Genomic DNA, 25,444 nt, shown 5'->3' on the forward strand with positions numbered 1-25,444 from the left:
AACTGGGTTGAAATTTCAGAGTCAGGGCTCTAGGTTAGGGAACTGGCATCATTCTTATTTAAGCAAAAAGACCTTGCAAAGGACAGAAAACATGAGGTTGAGTAGTGGGAGGGGTGGATAGAAATGGAGGGAATAGTGGATTCCCCCCCCCCCCCCCCAGGCTTTCATCGCATCCTGGAATGCCTTTCCTTTGAACAAACTATTTATGAATGTTTACGTGTGATATGATTCTCAGGCCACAAAATCACCAACTGTTGGGGGAAATGCTGAGTTAACCTACTCAACTGAACCAGGAGACACAGGGGACCTGTTTTATCTTTGAGCCCTTCTGTGGAGTGCAATCTTGTTTTACTTTGGAGGACTTTTCAATGGAGGGGAAGGCACCTCTTCTACTCTACACCATGTCAGCGTGCTACTTTATGCTTCTACTTTGCACTTGCATTCTACCCAGGAAGGTAACCAACATGTTATCCGCATCCACTCTATGCTCAATATCTAAAGACTTAATAGAAAACCCCTAGTATTTGTTGCTCCCTGCCAGGATATGAGCACTGTGTCAGTCATTTTATTTTTTATTTTTTTAAAGATTTTTATTTATTTATTCATGAGAGACACACACAGAGGCAGAGACACAGGCAGAGAGAGAAGCAGACTCCATGCAGGGAGCCTGATGTGGAACTCGATCCTGGGTCTCCAGGATCACACCCTGGGCTGAAGTTGGCACTAAATGGCAGGGCCACCAGGGCTGCCCTGTGTCAGTCATTTTAAACATAATTTCACCCCTGTAACTGCTCTCCACATTGTGTGGCATGGCGCATACTCTATGGGTGAGGAACTAAGGGGGAAGTGACTTGTCCAAGGTCACCGAGCTCATTGGGAAGGAGAGCGGAGATTGAGTTGACACTTCTGACTCTGAGCCTGTTGTCTTTCCATGTTGTAGTATTAATTTAAATGATTTTTCAACTGGTTTTAAAGCGATTAAAAACAGAAATAGTGTCCTCTATTTTATGTTACTGGAAAAGAAATTACTTCTCTGGATTCTTAATCACAGCTAGAGGAGGAAGTTGCTGGCTAGTGTGGAAAGGGAGTCATTGCTTGATGAGCAGTCACATCTGAGCGTGTGCTGCCCCCAGAGTCAGGAGGAGGCTGGGAGGGCAGAGCATGGGCAGCACCAGCACTCAGACTGGGAGAAAGGAGGGTCTCTGAGGAGGGACAGAAGGGCACTGATCTAAGACTCCTGAGGCCTAATGTTTAATTTCAAGCCCCTTATATTGCTGCTACTGAGACCTCCAAGGTAAGTTCCCTTCTTGCACAAAGGCATTGGGTGAGAATCTTTGAATGATTCAAGGAAAGAATCTAGGAAAGCCCCATATTTTTGTTGACACCAGGGTAGAAACAGGGAGAGATTTCACAAAGCAAATGGCAGGTATTCAGTTGCGACTGGCTTCTCAGGGACCAGAGGCATCTAAGGTCACAAAATCCCCACCATGGAATCTTAGAAAGATGACAGGTTACCTGTGAGGGCCTGAAGAGGGCTTTGAGCTGGTTCCTTCTAAATCTTACAAAGAGCCTTCTTTGCCCCAGGCATGCCCACACCCCTTGTAGTGCCTGCACATCTTTGTGAGAACAGCCTCCTTCAACTTGCCTGCCGAGTCCCTGGAGTTTTGAAATGTTGGTTTTGCCTTAAATACATATCCCTTAATATTCCTGACACTTGGAAGAGAAGGCAGTTTCTGAAACGGGATTCCCCTGGGAAGAATTAAGTCCCAGTGCCCAGCCTGAGGCATTCCTAGTATGTAATAAATTAACTTCTCTATATCTAGATGGTCTGAGTTGTGTTCCATTCTTGGGAGAGAATGGTCAGGCAACTCATCTGGGTTCCGTGCCTCTTTCACGGACTTGCGGTCCTGGCAGAGGGTGGGAGGTGACATGAGGGCCGTCCCAGGACTTCTCCAGCTGAGCAAATCCATGTATGCATGTGCTTTTGTCACTGCTTCTCCTCAGGAGGCTGAAACTGATGCCCTGTCACGTCCTCCACCCTTCCTCCACCCAGCTTCTGACCCGAGATGAAGAGTTCACAGCTAAATGGATGGGGTGGTGAGAGTATCTGTAGACCAGGCAACACAGTGGAGCTAAAGCCTTCCTGATGGCTGTATTGCTCTAGACCTGATCCCTAACTCTGCTGCCTTCCCCGGGGGCTTCTGGGGCAAGTGTTGTGCCAGGGACCCATTCATTCCTACTGCTGACATGAAATGTACCTGCACTGTTTTCTTTTAGCTACCTCATCAACTTGCCCCATGGTTCTTTAAAACTCCTTTATTGGTAATGTCAGGATTGACTCCAAGAATAATACCATTTATTTCTTCCACATCTCAGGCAGTCTGAGGGTATATCTCCATGGTCAAAGGGCTTCTTTCCCCCATGAGCTCTCTCCTTTGCCCTTCAAAAATCACTGATTTTCTTGATAGTTTAATAAAAATGGGAAACAGAATAACTGCTACTTTGAGCCCCGGCAGTATCAGAAAAGAGATCGTGACACCCTGGATTTCCTATGTGGAGGCCTTATCTATAACTGTGTGATAATATTCGCAGCTAACCCTCACCTCCACCCACATCTACCTACCCCTGTACCGTGGAAGGCTCTATACATACTGCAATGGACTCGGCAGGCCAAATGCTGGCTCCAAGCAGAGGAAGACACTTGATAAACTTTGTATTGGTGATGATGAGTCAAGTTTAGGTAACTTAAGGTTTTTTTTTCAAAATGAAAACAAATACCAAGCAGAAGAGTTGTCTGGCACTAGTTGGGCTAGACTACACCTACACAACTACAGGGGGTAGCTCCCTACCCTGAAGGAATCCACACTCACTCCCATGCACATGTGGGGCAGTGGCAGTTTGAGCCAGGAGTAGGAGCAGGTGCAAAACAGACTGCTTTTTGTTTGTTTGTTTGTTTTGCATGTGTATTTTTTTCCTTTTTAATATATTTTTTTATTGAAGTTCGATTTGCCAACATATAGTATGACACCCAGTGCTCATCCCATCAAGTGCCTCCTCAGTGCCCATAACCTGCATGTGTATTTTTTACATAAAGGGTCCTGAAAAGCCACTTTGGAGGATGCTAAACTAAGATGCTGCCCAGATGATGCTAAACTAAGATGCTTCTAGAAAGAAGACTAACACGAAATAGCCTAGATTTTTCCTCTACACTGTCCTCTCTGCCACCTGCCTCTTCCCTCAGCAGTGAGTGATCAGCATGCTTTCTAGAGATAGGCAAATAGACAGATTCTGCAATTTACCTCCCATGTAAACATCAATGACTTACATAATCTCTTTTAATCTCATGTCCCTGTCTGTGAAAGGGACCTAGTAATGGTACCAGCCTTGCATCTGTGAAGCTGGAAGAGGTAATAGGCAAAGCCCTTAGAACAGGGATTGGCATTTAGAGCTCCTGTGTTTCACCATTGTATTAACATCATTTCAAGTATTACCATCCTCAGAATTCTTTCAGACCTGGTAAATGGTGTGCTAACCACTCGTCTTCCACCTGCTGGCCCCCGCATGGTCAGAATCCCATGGAGTAAAAAGAGGGGAGCTGGAGGTGAGCTGCCAGATGCTAGCCCTATTTGCAAAAATCTGCTTCCTCTGACCATCACACCTTGAGTTTCCAGATCAATGGTATATACAACTTTCTTTCCTAGCACCTCAGTATCCCATGCCATCCCAATATACCATCTCAGGCCACACTGGTATTCTCATTGGTGCCTCTACTATCAGGAGGGATTCCTCATAAGTCAGGCTTTTCCAGAAGCCCAGTAACAGAGTTAGTCTTAGGGGAATCTTGCCCCCATCATGGATCCATGCCAGGGGCCCTACAATGAATGAATGGGGCTGCTCTCTCTTTTTTTTTTTTCTTTGAAGATTTTATTTATTTATTTTTAGATGGAGAGAAAGAGTATGGGCGGGGTGGGGGGGGGCAGAGGGAAAGGGAGAGAAAGAGAATCTTGAGCAGACACCATGCTGAGTGCAGAGCCTGCTACGGGGCTCTATCCCATGACCCTGAGATCATGACCCGAGCCAAAATCAAGAGTCAGACACTCAACTAACTGAGTGAATTATGTGTCCCTGGGGTGACTCTTCTAATGATCACAACACAACTGAAATGTCACAGAGTTATTTTCTCTGGTGAAGTTTAGCTAAACAGTGTGCACTCCTTTTGTAACTGAAGGAGGCTTCTCTATCTTCACTATATTCCCCTGGAATGCGGTCTGCAGTGGGCATTGGGAAATTTTTGGGTAAGTGTTTTTCTTGCTCTTTTTTAAAGAGCTGTAGAGCTTCTGGGCATTGTGTCATTGCCACCCCTCCCTCAAGCCCCCCCCATCACCAGATCCATGCTCCTTTCTCCTTCTCCACTATACATCTCTGGTGGAAGAGCTTGGATAGGCATTGTGTAGTCAAAAGTCAGGGGGGAAGGTTATAAATAGCTAGTATGAGTGTAATCACAGTGAGATCATTTTGATATTATCTCAATGTAAAGAAAGAATGTAGAATCACAAGTCATTGTGACTCTAGACACATACATTTGAGATGCTCCTATTGTTTATATCTGAAGGAGGTAATTGCTATGATCCACCTAGAGATCACTAACCTAGATGGAATAAAGGAATTTGACAATTTGACCCAGAATTTAATTGCAATTTTAGTCTTTACTATAACATAATAGGAGAAATTTTCAAAGGTGCCCCTCAATTAAGTTGAAAATCTTTACATATTACTTCAGGCCCTCATCCTCTATCCTTAAAATGTCTTTTTGTTCTTATCTCTTATGACTTGTCTTACATGTATCACTTCCTCAAGCCATACTGGATTGTCATTGATTTTTTCAAACAGAGTCCATGTACTTAACCCCTCATCTCACCCAGGACTCAATATTCTCTCTCATCCTGTTTTCTATGCCTTACATACTGTCACCTGCCATCACTCCATGTTGAAACCATGACTTATTTTCCTTAAACAGACTATTTTTTAAGAGTCATTTTAGCTTCAAGGCAAAATTGAATGAAGAGTAGAGATTTTCCATATTATCCCCATAGCCTCCCCCCACTATCAGCATCCCTTATCAGAGTGGGACATTTGTACAATAGATGAAGCTACATTGAGCCATCATTATTACCCAGAAGCCATAGTTGCATTAAGGTAGGTTCACTCTTAATGTTATACATTCTATGGGCTATAATGACATGTATCCACCATTATAGTATCATACAGAATAATTTCACTGTCCTAAAACCGACTTATTTCTCAGGTCAAAAACAAATCCTTCTTTCTTTAAGTCAGCATTTATTGAACGTGTACTGGATCTTAGGTAAAAGGGATACGAAGCTGAGTGAGACCCAGGCTTTGTGCCTAAGATATAACAGTACAATAGGAGGACAGAGACATAAATAGATAACTGTAACACAGTGTGTCTGGGAGAACATTGGTTGGAACTTATATTCCTCCAGCAAATTCCAAGTATTTGCACCCTTTTGCATACACTACAACTTCCGATCCATGCTTTTTTTTTTTTTTATATGATAGTCACAGAGAGAGAGAGAGAGAGAGAGAGAGAGAGAGGCAGAGACACAGGCAGAGGGAGAAGCAGGCTCCATGCACAGGGAGCCCGACGTGGGATTGGATTCTGGGTCTCCAGGATCGCGCCCTGGGCCAAAGGCAGGCGCTAAACTGCTGAGCCACCCAGGGATCCCCCCGATCCATGCTTTTATCTATGTCAGGTACCTTATGATGTCTCAGGTCAATGGCCAGTATCAGTTCCTAGGCTGATCTCCCAATGGAAGTTTTTTTTTTTTCTTTTTAGTTAAGAACTGTTGAGCTCCCTTGACTGCTGAATTTTGTATCTTCTGAATTGAGATGCTAGTGTTGGGATTTGTTGATTCCACCCACAAGCCTGCAGTTCTGTGGGGCCAGCACTCTCTTGAGGCAATTCCTCCAGAATGAGACCTAAGGAAACCTTTGCAATTTACTGCCATTAAAAGTTCCTGAGGGCCATATGCATACGCAATCAATATGTGGGTAAATGGAAAATGAAGGTTCCTCATCAACATGAAGTGTCAGGGACACAGTTATCATGGACACTTTCTGTGAGGAGAGCTCGAAAAATTCTGATATTGCCAACAAGGCAAAGAGGGCTCGTTAGCTACTTCACCTGAGGCTTAAAGGGAAGTGGTTTCCTCCATCTTTAGGCTTGCCTCTCAGATCCCTGCATGAATCACAGCTCCGACAGAGCAAATTCCCATAATTTCATTTCAGAGTGAGTCCCTGCTTTACTCAAGTCTCTTCTCAACCTGCTTAATTGCTGCCCCCTGGCAAAAGTGCCGCAGTCTGCTACCACTTTACTCACACTTTATGAAATCAAAGTTAAATTGATGGCCTGTTAACATTCTTGGCTTGGTGTTGGCTGCAGAAAAACATATACCCCATAAAAGAAAAGAACTTATTGCCTGCCAAAAAATATTATCTCCCCTACTAAAGACCCAAATTACAGAAACATTGTGGCCTAAAGGGGAAACTTTGGTGAATGTATGTGAATGCTGTACTTTGAAAGTAATCACACCTGAAGGCTGCAGTTTTATGAAATTTCCCTACTCAACTTTGATCCAGAAAGAGTCCTGGCAAAGGGCCTGGAATTTTGGACTCTGCTAACCAGCTTAAAATGGGTTTATTATATTTACTGGGATTGATAGATTCTTCTGATGGGATTTCTCATTATAGACATTGTCATCCCCCCCCACCTTTTTTTACACAATTCCGTCATGCATTTGTGGCAATCACAGAACTGAGAGTCCCCAAGTGGTAGGTAGTAGCTATTGGTCAGGCCATCTAGGCTGGCATCTGCAAAAAGGTGACTGGAGAGTGCGTCAAAAAAGAAAGTGGTACTCTTGAGTGTGTGCTGCCTAGTGTGCTGGTACCACAGGGGGCAGGACCCGGGAAGCATAGAGAAACCCTGAGCACTGCCTTTGCCTCCAAATATGACCGCTCAGCAGACATTTGACCACATCCTGGGTAAATGTGAAATACAATTGGGGCTTATCGAAGAATGACCACTCCCCATTTGCTATGTGTAGGATTGTTTCTTATAGGAAGTGGACCCAGAACTGAGCTGAAATTAAGGGATGATATTGTGGTGAGACAAGAGAGTTTAAAAGAGGTTATTGAAACCTTATGAGAATGTGTGCAGATCAGACTGGAAGGAAGGGGAAATGAAGGGTAAAGTGAGCTAGAGTGCATAGAGTAATGATGATAGTAGCTGACACTTGCACAGTGCCTACTGGGGGCCAGGCAGTGTTCTGAAGACTTTTTACATTCTTGATACATATAATCAACACAACAACCCTATAAGGTACATGATATTCAAAACTCCCTTTCTGGATGGGGAAACTGAGGTCAGAGGTGTTGAGTGACCTGCTTGAAATCAGACAGGTGATAAGTGGCAAAGCTGGAATTTGAAATGACATGATCTCCTACTGGAGTGTGTGCTCTTTAGCTCCCTAGTGATCCTGCCTCTCAAAGACCCAAAAGGTGAGAAGGACAATGAAGCTGATAGAGAGGATGGCAGACCGAATATAGATGCCACACAAGACCAAGACCTCTCCTTCTGAGAGGAGAGAAGCAACTGAGGTATTCCAATTGCCAAGAGCATACAAGTGAGCAAGGAGGACAGAGCCTATGGAAGCAATGGTTTTCTAAGGGCCCAAGTAGCCCTGAAGAGAGAGAGGGTGTTCATCAGGAGAAGCTATGAGTGTAATGAGGCAAGCACTTGTAGAAGAGGGTGATGGAAATGTATAAATGATCAGAGTAGGGACTGTGGGCAAACAAAGAGAGAAGAATCTGGATGGCTCAATGGGTAAAGTGGAAGTGATTCAAATTTAAGCTTATATATTTTCTAAGCTTCTATAAAAATCAGAAGGAACATAACCCAGAGAGATGAGAGTCTTTTTTTTTTTAATTTACTTTTAAATGTACATATAGAGGCATGTAAGCTCCTAGAGAAAAAGAATACTTCCTGGGCCAAGGGCTTGTGTACCAGATCTTGTGTACTTTCTGGACCAGATTTGCTTGTGCATTTGGGAGGGAAGTCTGAAGGTCACAGGACAAAAAGTACTTTCTGAGCCAGGCTTTGGTTGTGCCAGAATCGAATTTCCTGGCTGGTGACATCTGGCTGTCTGGTGTCTCTAGGGGAGGAAAAGAGAGTGAGAGACCAGCAGGGAAGGGCACTCTCTTCATGGAAGCACCTTTTTAGCAGAGGCCCCTATGGTTTTCATTTACTGGTGCTACTGGGCTTATATGGGGTTGACAGCAGATTTCTCATCCTCGGCCAGAAAAACCACCTCTTACCTAGAGACATCAAGTGGACCATTGCAGTCTCCAACAACAGTGGGGAAAAGTGGAGCTACAGCTGATCAAAATAGCATCACAGAGGCTTTGAAAACTAAATTGTCATTAGAATTTCATCCCACAAAGTATGCCAGGAACTGCATGCTACACTTAGACAGGGTGACTGCATGCTAAAATGAAATACTTACATAGGACTGAGTCTCCTAACATAATAGCCAAAATGATCAGGAAACAATAAAAAATCAACCATCATAATAAGAACCAGGAAATCATAACCTGAGTGGGGAAAAGACAATCAACAGACACCAACACCAAGATGAAACGTTCACATTATCTGATGTGGATTTTAAAGTAACTATTATAAAAATGCCTCAACAAGCAATTGAAAATTCTCAAGAAACAAATGAAAAATAAAACTCTTAGCAAAGAAATAGAAGTTATACAAAAACCCAAGTGTAAATTCCACAATTTAAAAAATACAATGACAGAAATAAAGTGCTCAGTGGATAGGCTCAGTACTAGAGTAGAGTTTGACAGAGGATGGGACTGATGTCCTTGAGGGCAGACCAATAGAATTTACCCAATTCGAACAACAGAGAGAAAATAAACTGAACAAAAGAAAATGAACAAATTCTCAGGGACCTGTGGGCCATTTATATCATCAGTGTCCCAGGAGGAGAGCTACATGTGATGGACAAAGTATCCAAAGAAACAATGGCTGAAGATTTCCCAACTTGGTGAAAAGCATAAACCTGAAGAATCATGAAGCTGAGGAAACCCCAGATATGACAAATCCAGAGAAATCCTTGGGAAGGCATATCATAATTGAAACTGACAAAGAAAAAAAGAAGAAGAAGAAGAAAAAAAAACTTTGACAAAGAAAAAACCTTGAAAGCAGCCAGAGAGAAATGACACATTTGCTGTAGAAGAACACCAATACAAATGGCAGTGGATATCCCATCAAAACTATGGAGACCAGAAGAAAGTAGCACAACATTTTTGTCAGATGTTGAAAGAAGTGGCACTTGCAAATTCTGTGTCTGGTAAAACTATCCTTCTGTAATGAAGGGGAAATGAGCATTTTCTCAGATGAAAGAAAATGGAAGCAATTTGTTATTGGTTAAGTTGCCCTTAAACAATGGCTAACAGGTTCTTCAAACATAAGGAAATGGTAAAAGAAGGAATCTTAGAGGGTGAGGAAGGAAGAAATAAAAGTGGATAGAGCACAAATGGGAGACATATAAAACACTGTTATTCTCATGAATTTTCCAAATCATGTGTGATGACCAAAGCAAAAAAATGACAACACCATCTGATATGGAAGACAATGATATCTAATAGTGAGGAAGGTGAACATGCCTAAGTGGAAGTAAGATTCACACACATCACTCGAAGTGGTAAAGTGTTGCACTAGCAGACTGTGATGAGTTATACATGTGTACTATAATACTCAGAGAAATTACTAATAAAACCACAAAGAGAATTAGACTCAAAACACTATAAATGGATCTAAATGGCATCCTTAAAATTATTCAGGTAACCCATATGAAAGCAAGAAAAGAGAAACCGAAAAATGAGCTCCAGAGGAACTAAATGGGAGATAAAGAACAAAATGGCAGTTCTATCAATAATTATGTTAAAAGTAAATATTCTAGGGGTGTCTGGGTGGCTCACTTTGTTAAACATCTAACTCTTGGTTTCAGCTCAAGTCATGATCTCAGGGTCATGAGATAAAGTCCCTTGTTGGACTCATGCTCAGCATGGAGTCTGCTTGAGATTCTCTCTTCCTTTGCCCCTCCCCCCTGCTCACTATCTCTCTCTGTCTCAAAATAAATAAATATTTTTAAAAAGAAAATATTGGGATCCCTGGGTGGCGCTGCGGTTTAGCACCTGCCTTTGGCCCAGGGCACGATCCTGGAGACCCGGGATCGAATCCCACGTCGGGCTCCCGGTGCATGGAGCCTGCTTCTCCCTCTGCCTGTGTCTCTGCCTCTCTCTCTCTCTCTCTCTCTGTGTGTGTGTGTGTGTGTGTGACTATCATTAATAAATAAAATAAAATAAATTATTTAAAAAATAAATAAATAAAAAGAAAATATTCTAATTATATCAGTCAAGAGGCAGAGATTAGGGGAGTTGAGGGAAAATGGCCTTTTTAAAAAGAAACTCACTTTAACTTCAATGGCACAGATACGTTGAAAGTAAAAGGATGGAAAAAGATACCTCAGGCAAACTTTGATTTTAAATAAAAAGTCAAGCAGAGAAATTAGATTTCAGAGAAATGTTACTGGAGACAAAGGAGACAAAATGATAAAAAGGATCAATCACTAGGAAGACATAGTGATTTGAAATGTGTATGCCCCAAATAACAGAATTCTCAAAATTCATGAAGCAAAAATCAATGAAGCTGAAGAGAGAAATAGACAATCATGATTATATTTGGGAACTTCGCACTGCCCTCTCAGAAAGTGACCAATCTATGAGTCAGAAAATCAACAAGAATAGAAGACTGGAATACCTTTATCAAACCAATAGAATGTCATTGATACATATGGAACACTCCACCCAACAACAGCAGAATACACTTTTTTTTTTAGGGCCTATAGTATATTCACTAAGACAGTCCATACCTGGGCCATAAAACAAAGTTCAATAAATTTAGAAGCATGAAACTATGGAGTTTGTTCTCTGATCATAGTGGATTCAAGCTAGAAATCAGCATGAGACAGACAACAGAAAAAATGTGTAAACATGTGGAAATTAAACAACACATTTCTACATAATTGATGGGCCAAGCAGGAAATCTTAATGGACATAACAAACACAGAGAATTAAATGATAATGAAAACACAATATCTTAAGTTTGTAGAATGCAACTAAATGCAGAGAGGGAAGTTTACAGTATTAAATACTTACATTAGAAACGAAGAAGTTCTCAAATCAATAATCTAAGTTCTTACCTCAAGCAGCTTGGAAAAAGCAAACCAAAATAAATCCCAAGCAAATAGAAGGAAGCAGATAATAATAATAAGAGCAGAAATTAATGTAATTCAAAACAAAAGAAAACAAAAAAGCTGTTTTCCTCTGTTGAGGAATTTAATGAAATAAAATGTTTATTTTAAAAAAGCAATAATTAACAACTCATTAGTAAGTCTTATAAAAATTAAAAGAGAGAAGCCATACATCACCAATATCAGGAATGAAACAGGGAATATCACTACAGATTCTGCAGCCATTAAAAGCACAATGAGAGGGATCCCTGGGTGGCTCAGCAGTTTAGTTCCTGCCTTCGGCCCAGGGCTTGATCCTGGAGTCCTGGGATCGAGTCCTGCATCGGGCTCCCTGCATGGAGCCTGCTTCTCCCTCTGCCTATGTCTCTGCCTCTCATTCTCTCTCTCCATGTCTCTCATGAATAAATAAATAAAATCTTTAAAAAGAAAAAAGCATAATGAGAGACTCTGTTGAACAAACCCACACTCATGGATCTGACAACTTAGAGAAACTCTCCACTTCCTCAATAACCACATACCACCAAACCTCAATCAAGATAAAATAATATGAATAGTTATATAGTCAAGATGTCAAGAGTCAGATGCAACTCTGAATTAAAATTTCCTAGAAAAGAAATCTCCAGGTCCAGAGGGTTTCATTACAGGACTTTAGCAAAGATTCTGGTAGAAGAATAAAGAAGAATTAGTGCCAATTTCACAGACTATCTTTCAAAAGAAAAACCAGAAAAGGAGAGAAATTTTCTAATTTATTTTATGAGGCTAGTATTACCCTGATACCAAAACCAGACAAAGAAAGTAAAAAAAAAAAATTAAAACTACAGATGAATGGCTCTCATGAATTTAGGTGCAAAAATCCACAATAAAATACTAATGAATTGAATCCAACCATCTATACAAAGATATCACACCACAACCAAATGGGATTTATTTCATTTATGTAGGGCTGGTTCAAAATTCAAAAATCCATACCATGGAATACCACTTAGTAAGAAAAAAAGAATGAGCTCTGGATACACAGGACAACCTGACTGAATCTCCATAGAATTATGCTGAGTAACAAAAGACTATTCCACAAAGCTACACTCTGCAGGATGCCATTTATGTAACATTCTTGAAAGGACTACATTTTAGAAGTGGAGAACAGATGAGTCGTTGTCATGGGTTAGGATGCTGGTGATGGAGTAGAAGAAAGATAGGTATGATTATTAATGGGCAGCAGGAAGGATCCTGTGTACACTGGACTCTTCTGTATCTTGCCTTGTGAATATACAAAACTACACATGATAAAATTTCATAGAAGTAAACACACACACACACACAACTAAAACTAGGGAATTCTGAATATAAGCAGCTAATTGTGTTAATGTCCATCTCCTTGTTGTAATATCATAGTGTCGTTTTATAAGATGTTACCACTGGGGAAAAAGGGAAAATGATATATATGAACTGTCTGTATCACTTCTTACAACTGTATATGAATCTACAATTATTTTGAAAGAAGGACAATTGAAATGATCAGTTGACCATATTTAAGTGAGTGTCTTTTTTTTTGAAACATTAAAAGAAAGAGCTCTATATTTGATCTTTGGCAATTCATCGCTCTGGTTGAGGGCCCCTGCCTCTCCTCCTTCCACAGCCAACTCCTTCCCACCGAACATTTCAGAGAGTTAAAACAAGGAATGATATCTGATCTAGTTTAGTTGTTTAGAGTTCTGTGCCTCTCCTGAGCTAACATGGTAAGTTAATTCTCCTCCTCTTCGATGTCTGCTGGGTCCAACAATATTTTACATTGAAACACAGTACAACAGTATCATTCCTTGTTTTGTTCTCCACAGCTAACTTACTAATTAAGGAATTTTTTCTTTTAACATTTAGAAGAAAGTCTCTCATTTTTATGCTGATAATAGTTATGATATCACTTTAAACAAACCTGTTGTATACAAATCTGATTGTCCCCAAAAAGAAATTAGATGGTGACAATTCACTTGCCAGGAGCATTCACTAGTTCTCATTGTAAAGTAGTGTGGTCATATGTGATCAACAAAGTGCTATTTACCTATAAGTGAGTGTTACTTGGAGTAGAGTAGGTCTGATTATGTTGATAGAGGTGTGTTCCAGGTGTTCTGTATGATTGCAATGATCTTATCTTTAGTGGAGCTGTGGTTTAAGGAAACCCTGAAACAACTAGCAACAAAGAGAGAAATGCTCCAGCCCAGATGTCTGCAAACTTCTTCTGTCATTGGCTTACGAACCCTATGGTCACAGTTGCAACCACTCGCTCAATCTGTAAACAAATGATATGTCCAATAAAACTTTCAGTGTGGAAACTGAATTCAAAATTCCATACAATTTTTATGTTTCATGAACTATTACTCTTATTTTTCTTCCACCATTTAAAAAATGTACACAGGCCAGGTAGTGAGGTGACCCCTACCCTAGGCCACGACAAAGCAAAATAAAGGAATTAAATTGGTTACAAATATCACATTGTGTATTTGGTAGCATGAGATCCACTTGGTAGTTTTTCAAAACGCTAGCAGGAAAAATTTTGTAGATGTGGAAAATATGCCTTTCATTAAGAGATTTATACACACCACATAGGTTTTATATATATCATATATGAGTGTGTGTGTGGTTACACACACACACACCCTGAATAAATAGACCACAGTGGAAATTATTTTCATGTTCCCTGTCCATAAGAGTTAACCTGTAGACTAGTAATTGCTGAAATCCATACTCCTCACTGCTGCTGACACCAAGGAAATATTCTACATTCAAATCCTAAGCCAACAAACCTTGAAAACACCGTTGCTGGAAATTTGAGTAAATTTGCTTTCATCTGCAGATCTCTTTACCATGCAGTTTGGAATGTGAGCTCCGGCATTGTTAGGGGTTGTCAGTCACAGCAGCCAGTCCATGGCTGAGACAGGATTTGAGTCACAGAAACCTCAGATAATGGTTTTAGGAGCAATACTATCTCTTTACCTACCTGAGGGGAATCTGTCCAGAAAGAGCTGTTTATTTTGTTCTTTCCTCTAGACTTTAAAGGAAAGTTTGGACAACATTGGAGTCTCAGAGATGACAGGTACTCATCTTCTTCAGTGATACATGCAAGTCCCACAAGACTTGTCAAAAAAAGAAAAACAACAGGTGATTTTAAATTATGAGAAAACCTCCAACATTCTTCAGAGTCTGCATTTTCCCATCCTTAATTTTGAAAGGCTGTCTACCAGTGGTTCTGGAACTCTCATTTATAGCAGGACATAACTGTATTCCTTAGCTTAAGGCTTCGTAAAGAATCAATGTGTTATTTTATACCAAATATAGCTGATAGAGGTAAAAACTTCTCATTGGTAGCTTTAGCTCCAGACATTTGTTCCCAAAGCTACTTCTCAAACCATTTTTAAAAAATCTTTGTCCCCTAAAACACTTTCTGATACTATTTTCTGCACATCTGCAGTAGACAAATTTTGTACAAAACCTGCCTATGGGGAGAAAGCATGTGATACCTTTTCAAACTACATGAGCTTCACCGTACCCTTGTGATTCTGATAAATTTTCCACCTCCAGTATATCCCTTTTGAGAGTCATTTTCTTGAATGTAGAGATCGGAAGCACATCACTCAAGAGTCTTTACATCTCTGATGCTGAAATTTCTCTACAGTACTCACAGTAATTTAACTTTAGACTATTGACTCATTTTTTTTCTTCCTAACAAGTCACTAACTCATGTACAATTTGATACTAGGATGAAGAATGACATAATTTTCTTCCACTATGATTTCTTGTTGACCACTGTCAGAAGAAAGAACAAAACAAATGTCCGCCTGATGCAAAATCCTTATTAGGGACCCAGCTCACTCGAGACACAGATGATCAATTTCTCAGGAGCTTGGAGAGGCAACTAGATCTCTTTTGTCCTCTTTCAGCAGAAATCTGGGAGATTCTGGATGAGTCAGCAGGAGGTTGCACAGTGTAGCTCGCCTTCTGGGGAGTCACTGAATTTCTTTCCTGACCACAGTCCATTCAACTTTTACCTCACTTCCATGTTATCCCAGGACATCAGCAACTTGTTCAGTGCTTATGTAGGAATACTGCCTTGCGATGGAAGGAGAAGCAGGCCCGGGGAAGATAAACTCTGATCCAAACCAATACAGTTAGCAGGAAGAATCAAGGTGGAAATCAAATGGTCTGACCCCATGCTTTGCTTCTCATTTTACCTCCCTCAGGTAATCCCACACTGATCCAGCACCACAGGCAGAACTAAGCAGCGTGGTAAAACTGTGGTGCCCAAATCTCTCTTGAGGTACTCATTCATTCCTTGAGCTGCTTGACTGTTGGAGGCAGAGATGCTTTGCCCAAGGTCATGCCTTCTCCCAAAGATCATTGTACATCCAGTGGCTTCTTGATCAGGACAGTATAAAGAACTGGTCCTTTGGCCCCAAGGCAGACAACTCTGAAAGTTCATCCAGTTCCCCAAAGATTGGCTGAAGCCTTTGTTGTGATTGCATTGAAAGTAAACTACCTTTCCACAATTGTCCTTCCTTTACTCCCCCAAATCCACCTAAATTAAGAACACTCCTCAATAAACTTTTTTATGCAAATCTCCATTCAGAGGCTGTTTTCCCAAGGAACTCAATTTAAAACAAGAAGCATATATCTGGACAGAAATGTTTTCTTTTTAAAAGTTCATTTTCTTTAGCCATGCATTCACTATTTACTGAGCTCCTACAATGTTTGATACTGTGTTAACTTTTGGCAATTACAAGATAAATAAGCACTATGACTTGCCTTCAAAGAGTTCAGTCTACTAACAGAGTGCAAGATTTAAAAAAAATAATATGCATAATTATCAAATCATTCATAAGAAATTGTGAGATCACAGAAAAGGATTTAGGGTTTAAGTAAACCCAACCTGGAGAAATGAAAAAAGATGGGAAAATTTCTGGAGAAAGTGATGATAGACATAAGATTACATAGTATTTTATTGTTTCCATTTATTGAGATATGACATATGAATAAATAATCCAATGGATCTCCGCAGATTCACAATGCTGCACAGCTACAACCATCACCTAATTGCAGAGCATTTTTATCACCCTAAAATAAACCCTGTGTCCATTAGGAGTTACTCCCCATCTTCCCCTCCCACCAGTCCCTGGCAATCATTTTTCTGCCTCTATGAATTTGCCTATGTTGGACATTTCCTGGAAATTGAATCAAACAAAATAATTATCTGGAAATGGAGCTTTAAGACCAAAATCTACTTCCCCTGCCAGTGGCTGCCAGGTTGCTGGTTTTTACCTCATCACGGCTTTTGGTCTGAAGACTAATACGGAACTGAGAAGAGGTGGTGACATTAGGTCAATTATGGCAACGTAAAGCTCTCTGTTTTTCCTGAGATTCTACTATTTTTCTTGGAGAAAAAAAGTGCTTCCTGGATTACTACAAGTCTTTGATTAAATTCAGGACCTCTGCAAATGGTCATTTTTATAATTTTGCCAAAGTTTTCATTGCTTTTATGGAGGACAGCATTTTCAGAGGAAGGTACCGACATTTCACTGCTATCCCAAACTAAGTTTTAAAGGTATAGTAGAGTGGAAAATTGATTATGGCAGAGGTGACAGTTTGGGAAAAGAAAAGAGATGGGACACACAGTTGAATCTCCTTTCCCAATTACCCCAACTATTTGCCATGAAGTCATCAACAGACTGAGGAAAGACTAAGTTACAGGACTTCCATGGGGCAGGTATCAGAGCCTCTTTCCCTCACTTTGGACAAGCACATGGTCCTCAGACATGTGAAGGATAAATTGTGTGTGGACAGGGGTTTCTTTATGTGACTGCCTCCTTCTGTTCCCTCGCTCTCTCTGCTGACACAGCACCCTTTCCAGAATGAACTCCAGAGCAGCACAAAGTATAGACCAAGTGGGGTTTCCAGGATGGAATGCCGATCATTCTGCAGATTGGAGCCCCATACTTTTCCTCTGGGTATCGGGAGCTCATTTTATCAATGGCAGTTAGACTTGACAACAGAAGGGCCTGTGGCAACCTTGGGCCAAAGACTGAGGAGTACAGACTTCCAGGAGGACTGACCCACCACAGCCTCACCAGAAACCAACACCCAGGACCTCAGAGCCAGCCCTCTACCACTTAGGTGCTGTTAGACAGGAACAGCAAGCCCAGCCACCCAGATAGAAGAGAGGCTGGTGAGCAGAAAGGGCATAATGCCAGATAGCAGAGCTGGACAAAGGGCCAGCCAGCCAGCACCAGCCCTGTGCCAACTGTTAGCAGAGCCCAAGGAGCACAGGGGCAGGCAGGAAGTATGGTGGCTGCCCCAGCTCCCTCCAGGGGCCATGGGCTGACTGCCTTAGGTTTGCCCTGGTAAGCCTGGTGAGTGCTGCACAAGGAACACTTGTCTTACAGTCATAAGACATGAGTTCAAAACCAATTACATCCTAGTCATGTGATCTTGAGCCATTACATTACCTTTCATGATCTAAGCAGTGGGCTCTGTTCAGGAAAACTGAGGTATATGCATGGAAAGTGTTTGCAAACAACAAACTATAAATACATGTCTACAGTGTTGCTATGAGGCTCTAACACACCCATCTTGGAGTTCATAGTTTGTAATCCCCCCTTTTTTTTTTAAGATTTATTTCTTTATTTGAGGTCAGACAGAGAGAGAACGAGTTGGAGGGGAGAGGCAGAGGGAGAGAGAGGATCTCAAGCAGACTCCCCATGAGTACGGAGCCCCACACTGGGCTGGATCCCATGACCCTGAGATCATGACCTGTGACAAAATCAGGAGTCAGATGTTTAACTGACTGAGCCACCCAGACACCCCTAAAATCCCCTTTTAAATATGAATATGGTCCCACTAAAAAGGAAGAAAGACTAAAACAACAGTGAAGCAGTCAGTAGTGACCACTGGTCAATCACTACCACCACCAACAGTCTCAATCCTTGTAAAAGCAGGTGTGGTCTTGCTATTCCTGGGATCAGTCTCTTGTCCAGTCCATTCCCCAAAGATGCTCCTTTGACTGCCCTGACAGATCTCTCCCATAGCTTAGAGGCCACGCAATTGCTTGTTGTAGTGGAAGTGGTATCTGGCTGTGCCCTTGACTGGGGTCAGTGAGCTCTGTATTTCTCCTTCCCAACAACCTCACCTCTGTCCACTCCATTTCCATTCGATCCTCATCTCTCAAGTGTCTTCCTGACAGACACTGTAGAAACAGCGTGTGTACTGAGTTGTAACAAAAATAAATTTACATGTTGATCAAAACCGGGCAGCTTGCCTGGGGAATGTTTTCGAGATACCTGTGTGTGCCACGTGTCGCTGGAACTCATTTGCTTCTACACCAGCTGTGTGATGGGGACACACGGCCTCCCCACTTTGAGAAGAACCAGAAGGATGGATGCAGAATGAGCTCCAAGGTAATTTCCAAACCTTGAAAATGTCAAGCAATTTGACTCTCTTTTCAATGAGATGCTCTCGATTTTGTAACTCTGAAAGATTTTTATTCAACTAACTTGTTTTCTCTAAACAAAAGGTTATGGTTTCCCCACTGTGAGGGGAAGTTGTGTTGAAGCTGTGCTCCACTTGGGAATGACACAGTGCAGCCTGCAGGGCTGCTCATTCACCTTAGCAGAAGGGCTTTAGGTGAGGAGGAATGCCCTGGGGTGTTCTAGAAATCTCCACCAGGAAGATGTATATTTTGCCAGCTATCTGATTCCATTTGGGCTGTTCTAACAAACCACTATAGACCAGGTAGCTTATAAGCAATAGAAATTTATTTCTCATAGTTCTGGAGCTGGGAAGGCTGAGACCAAGGACCAGAGTTGCTTGGATGAGGGCCCTCCTCCTGGGTCATGACCTGCACCTTCTCTCTGTGTCCTGACATGACACAAGGGATGAGGGGTGGTTCTGTGAAACTTCTTTTATAAGACATCAGTCCCACTGACAAGGGGGACTGTCAGCTGAGACACCCAGCATACAGGTATGCAGACCAGAAGCAGTCCTTAGGCCACCTGTTTGAGACATTTGAGCTAACATTTGGGAAGAGTAGGCTGCTAGGAGGGAGTCCCTGAGGAGGGGTGGTGCCAAGCTATGGGGCTGGAAGGGAAGACAAGGGCCTGACCCTGACCTCACTACATGAAATCCTGCAATCATGCGTGCGCACAAGCATACACACACATAGTTGGTCATTTTTCACCTATAACTGCGCTGTCTGATGGCACCTGCTGGAGTGAGCAAGCAGGTTCTGAAATACTGCTCCTACTCCATTGCCAAGCCTGAGCTCTGTGTGGCTGCATCCCTCAGGGGAAGGGTGCTTTAACCAGGCACAATGGCCAAGCTGTGTCCTCACACAAAGGAGGCATTGTATTTTAATTTGTCTGTCTAGGAGCCAGATAGTGTACCTCTATTAATTTGCACAAAACAAATTATTCCTGCACTCTAAATGGGAGCAGTCCCATTTTTATTTATCATCATCATACATGTTATATATTTTATTTCTTTATCTTCTTTATAATATATTTCCCTCACTAAAATACAGGCCTAGAAGTTTGAAATAAATAAAATACAGGCTCCGAAGTTTCAATCAATGCTATTTCCCCAGGGCCTAGAATAAGGCATGACATAGTAACTCAATGGTATATGTCGAATGACTTATGAGTGATTTGGAAGGAAGGAAGAAAGAGAGGGAGGAAGGGAGGGAGGGAGGGAAGAAGGAAGGAAGGAAGGAAGGAAGGAAGGAGGGAAGGAAGGAAGGAAGGCAGGGTGAGAGGAAGGAGGGGGCAAGGGAGGGTGGGTGGGAGACAGATGGGAGGCAGGGAAATCCATCTGCAGGCTATTTTAATAATTAATAAGAGAATAATGGGAACTAAGGTGGAGGCAGTTAAGTCAGAAAGGGCTGCAATTGTTCTGAATATAATGTTCATTTCTTTTGACCCCTTCGAGCCAAAGCTGTCAACCAATGGATCTCTGGAAACACCTTGGTTTCCTTATTCCAGGATTGTGACCCCAAATTCCTATACTTTGCAGTTGGAGGTGGCTTCTCTGTGAGCTCCATGCCTGTCATTTCAGTCACTTGGTTCTGGGTTAGCTTTTTCATGTGAAAAATCATGTTTGACATCCCTCCCTCCACTTCATTCACTTGAATTTCCATCTAATTCTGACTGATTTTCTCACAGCTTGAATTCCGTATTGAGTCCTTCATCTCAGGGCCATATACAGGGTGACAGCTCTGGGATCCAGGAGCAAAGAGGCTCTACCCACAGCCTGTGGCCCTGACTCAGGAAAGGCCCTGGGGCTGTGGCCACCCTCTCATTCTGAATGGTCTCAGCCAGTGACCTCCCCAGGGAAGGAAAAGGAATTCCTGGCAGAAACTTTCTTCCCAGTTCTGCCCCTCAGCCAATGGAAATACTTATAATCAGAATGGGAGTTGATGAGATAAGGTTCACAGAAGAAGAGCTAATCAAGATTTGTCTTTTAAAGATTTTATTATTTTCGTATTTATTTGAGAGAGAGAGTGAATGAGCTAGAAAGAACATGCGCTGGCGGGGAGAAGCAAGGGAGAGCGAGAAGCAGGCTCCCCACTGAGCAGGGAGCCTGATGCAGGACTTAATTCTAGGACCCTGGGATCATGACCTGAGCCAAAGGCAGATGCTTAACCAACTGAGCCACCCAGGGGCCCCAGGATTTATCTTTCAACTGAAAGCCCCTTTCTGCAATGAAGCACAGCAGATGGGCAGAAGCTGCCACACCTCTGTGATAGAGGCAGGGTTTCGTGTTCAGGAGCACAGTCTGGGAACCACAGTGTACCTGCTGGTCCGGCCTAGCCGCCTCTGCATGGACGGTATGCGGCAGGAGGCCATTTCTCAGCTGGGAGGCCTGGGGTCTCTTCCTTTCCTAGGGACCAGCTTTTAGTGACTGCAATCTCTACCTGAAAATCCAAGTGTCCGGAAAGGAAATCACCGTCCATGAGAGCTAAGAACAGCTCCACCCACTTCCACATATTTGAATACACACACACACACACACACACACACGCACTTTTTTTTTTTTTTTCAAATTTGTCATCTAGCTCTCCAACATAAATTTTTAAGATAAAATACCAAATGTTGATGGCTATGAATGGCTGTTCTTCTCTTTCAGGGTGGGATGTGGTAAACAGTGAGTTGGAGGACTCCATGGATAAGTTTCTTAATTCAAATGGGATTAAGGCAGCTGTCTGGGCAAACCCAGATTAATATATTAAGAAGAAATGAAACAAGATTCCTGAAATTGCCTTACTAATAGCATGTTCTGCATCTGCTGTGTTACTGATGAAGAATTAGATCAGGATGATTTCCTAAGCTTTCCTGGTATCCCAAGAGAATTTTGTTTGGTTCTTTAAATCTTAGCCTTTATATTCCTGGCCAGCTTCCAAAAAGTCTGCCTTGTGGAACCCGCCTTCTCTCTTCCCCATATTGAGTTTACACCACAGGATCTTTCAGAGTAAAGGAAATGGCTCTTAATGAGTTTTCATTCAGAGGAGGAAGAGCCTGGAAGTCAGCTGAAGCTCTTTGCGTGGGGCTTGGGCAGCCTTCGGAGGAGTGCTTCCCGTGGTCTGCTGTGTGGCTCTTCAGGCTGAAATGCTTGTCGTCTGATACAGATTAAATCTGGGACTAATTGGCACTCCTAAGCTAACTCATTTTTGGATGAGTTTTCTTCTGATTTTTTTTATAAAAGCATCTCAAAAGCCTCTTCTATAAATGATTCCCAAGAACCCTCACAGAGAGAAATTAGTCTCTTAACTGTAATAGGGGTGGGCTTTGGTCCAGGTTTAGAACCGTTCCGAGTCTTTTACAAGTGTTTCTGTGTCTCCCAATATTGAAAACTAAAATCTAAGTTTAGTTTAATTCCCTCTAATTCCTTTTAAGTGCAGCTTCTTAGAAACAACCAAGAAAAAGAGAATGAAAGAGTAAATCAATTCCTTTGCCTGTGTCAAAGCAATAACCTTAAAAGTAATTTCAGACATGTTCAAATGGAATAATTAAAATGTTTATCAAAATCAATCGGGGAATTCTAATATTATCAGCTTGAACTTTTATGAAAATTTGCTTGGAAGATGCATTTCTTTCTTTCTTTCTTCTTTCTTTCTTTCTTTCTTTCTTTCTTTCTTTCTTTCTTCTTCCTTCCTTCCTTCCTTCCTTCTTTCTTTCTTTCTTTCTTTCTTTCTTGCCTTTCTTTCTTTCTTTCCTTTCTTTCTTCTTTCTTTCTTTCTTTTCAAAAACAATCACTATCATAGGGTCTCAAGTGTGAGACTTTAAAAAAAACAAAACAAAACACCAAGTTGGACTAACTTATTTAGTCCTCATAAAGGCTTTTCAACATAGAAAAGGTCTTCCCCATTTCACAGATGTGGAAACTGAGCCTCACTCAGAGATGTTAACTCACTCACCCCATCAATAGATGGTAAGCAGATTTGAACCCAGAGCTGCCCACCTGCAAAGAGCACATCCTTCCTATTAACCCAGCTGTCTATTTAACCAAATCTAACAACAGTGGCAACAAGAATTAAGACCAGAAATTTGGAAGCACAGTTTTCCACATATATCTCATACTTTTTAACACTTTATCCGCTGAAGGTTTTGAGTGTTTACATCGGCATTATCCGGTGGTTTTCTGCCATGATGTTCCACCTGGGTGCTCCTGGGCCATCCAGTCATGGGCCACATGTGACTTTTGAGCCCTGGAAATGTAGTCATAAGATTCTCAATTCTTAATTCTATTTTATTTTAATTAATTCTAATTTCAGTTCATTAAAAAGAAAACCACACGCTCAAAATGGCAGCGCTTTAGGCCAAGTCACCAATATCAATACCTAAGGTCACTCACTGCAGCATCTCTTCACTGGTCAGTCAGGAATTTTCTGATCAGCATGATGAGGCAATTTGTCTCCTGGGCCTTGGGCATCCCCAAAGGGAAGAACCTCTGTTCCTCCTTTCCCTGAAGATACGTGACTTTGTTTGAAACAATCCTTTCCTTTTCTTTTCCAAGGAACTTCTGTACCCCACCCACTGTCCTGTAAAAAACCTTCCATCTTGAATATTTTATTTATTTTTTTATTTGGGAGAGACAGAGTGAGCAACCAAGAGGGGGGGAGAGAGAGAGAGTGAGAGAGAGAGAGAGAGAAAGAGAGAGAGAATGAGCAGGGGGAAGGGCAGGCAGAGGCAGAGGGAGAAGCAGACTCCCTGGTGAGCAGGGACCCTGACATGGGGCTCCATCCCAGGACCCTGAGATCATGACTTGAGCCGAAGGCAGATGCCTAACTTACTGAACCACCCAGGGGCCCCAAAACCTTCCATCTTGTATGGCACCTCCAAGCTCCCCTCTACTTGCTAGATGGGTTGCTGCCCCATTCACGGGTCACTTAAGAATGCCAATGAGACCTTCACATTTCCTCAGTTGAATTTCTGTTCTTTCACACATTTAAATAACCACATGTAATGTGGCAGTAGCTGGGGCACTGGGGTGCAAGAGCACCTGGCTTGGGGGTCCCCACACAGACCCGGTCCTGCCACTCACCACTGACAAAATCCAAAGCCACGGAGAGAAGTGGTAGTGAAACAAGAAAAGGATTTATTCCAGTAAGGCCAACACCAGGAAGACAGTGCACTAGCACCTTAAAGACTGTCCCCAAAGCACTAAAAATACTTCTGGGTTTTTGTAAGGAGAATGTGGGACAGAGGTCGGTGGGTCCATGCAACTGGGCATGAAGGTCAGGTCAATCATTGTCTGCTCAAGTGCTGATTTTGGTTCTCCTCACGGGATGCTTGCCTGCCAGGTCTTTTGCCTGCATTAAGAGATAAGCTGGAAATTAGAAATTAGTCCATTAGAACATTAGAGGTCAAAATGGAGGTGGTAAAAGTCCTCTTTCAAGGCTACCATATCAGGCAGCACATGTCTACGTATTTGTAATTGCATTGCTTACAGACAGGAAGTAAAGGAGAAAATGTTAATGTAAGCATAATATCAATGATGACTTTTTTCCTTACTAACATTAAGGAAACTTCTGGAAAATAGAGGATACTTGCTGGTGGGCATGTCTACTGTGGATTGAGAGCTCTTTTCCTCTTGAGTTCCTGTGTGTCATCACCTCCCACATGGACTTGGAACATAGTTTTAATTCTGCTGTCTACATTGAACTCTTTGGTCTATGATTCTCATGTCTAAAGGGGGCACATTTTATTGGAAATAAAATAAGAACACATTTATTTTGGCAAATTTAAATATGGCAAAGAAAAGATTTTTTTTCTGTTTTCAATTTTGCTTTTTACACATGCACATATATGTATACAGATGTGCATACATAAATATATATTGATTTTCTAAAAAGACAATTCTTTTCATTCTGAATGTACTATCCAGATTGTGGCCAATTAGTCTGCAGTTCTTCTAAAAACAAAGCCTCTCAGAGAAAAAGGACTTCTGTCATTGATTCTGTGTATTATATGACAGTATATGGAAGTTGGACCTCCAAAATGTCATCAGACTCCAATCCATATTCACTCAGATGGGGAGTGATGGTTTCCTTCTGTAGTTCCCCCCTCACCCCTTTCATGGACTGTGTTCATCCCTCAGCTGCTATAAGTGTGGCCTCTGTCAACAAAGAAAGAATTCACTGAAAATTTAAGCCAGCAGGCATTTACTTGGGCAATGAGAATCCCAACTGGGGAGACCCAGATTGAAGTAGAAACCTGAATTCTTCTCTGAGGAAGAGAAAGAGGGACGTAGAAGTAAAGGTGAAAGGTCATGAGTACAGCTCTTATTTAGGTACTCTATGCAGAACAGGGATTAAAGCCAGGTTAACAGGGATTTATTGGGTTAATATGCAAATGGAGAGTTGAAACTTGTCAAATCACACTGGCTCCTTTGGAAGTGAAGAATGCCAACAATTCAGGTGTCTCCCTGAGGAGGAAGTTAAGTATGGTCTGAGAGCTTCTTCCTATGTGGATGTTCATAAATTCCTCCTCCCTTATGGCCTCCCAGCC

Source organism: Vulpes lagopus, chromosome 3 (genome assembly GCF_018345385.1).
Source record: "Vulpes lagopus strain Blue_001 chromosome 3, ASM1834538v1, whole genome shotgun sequence".
Lineage (NCBI taxonomy): Eukaryota > Metazoa > Chordata > Mammalia > Carnivora > Canidae > Vulpes > Vulpes lagopus.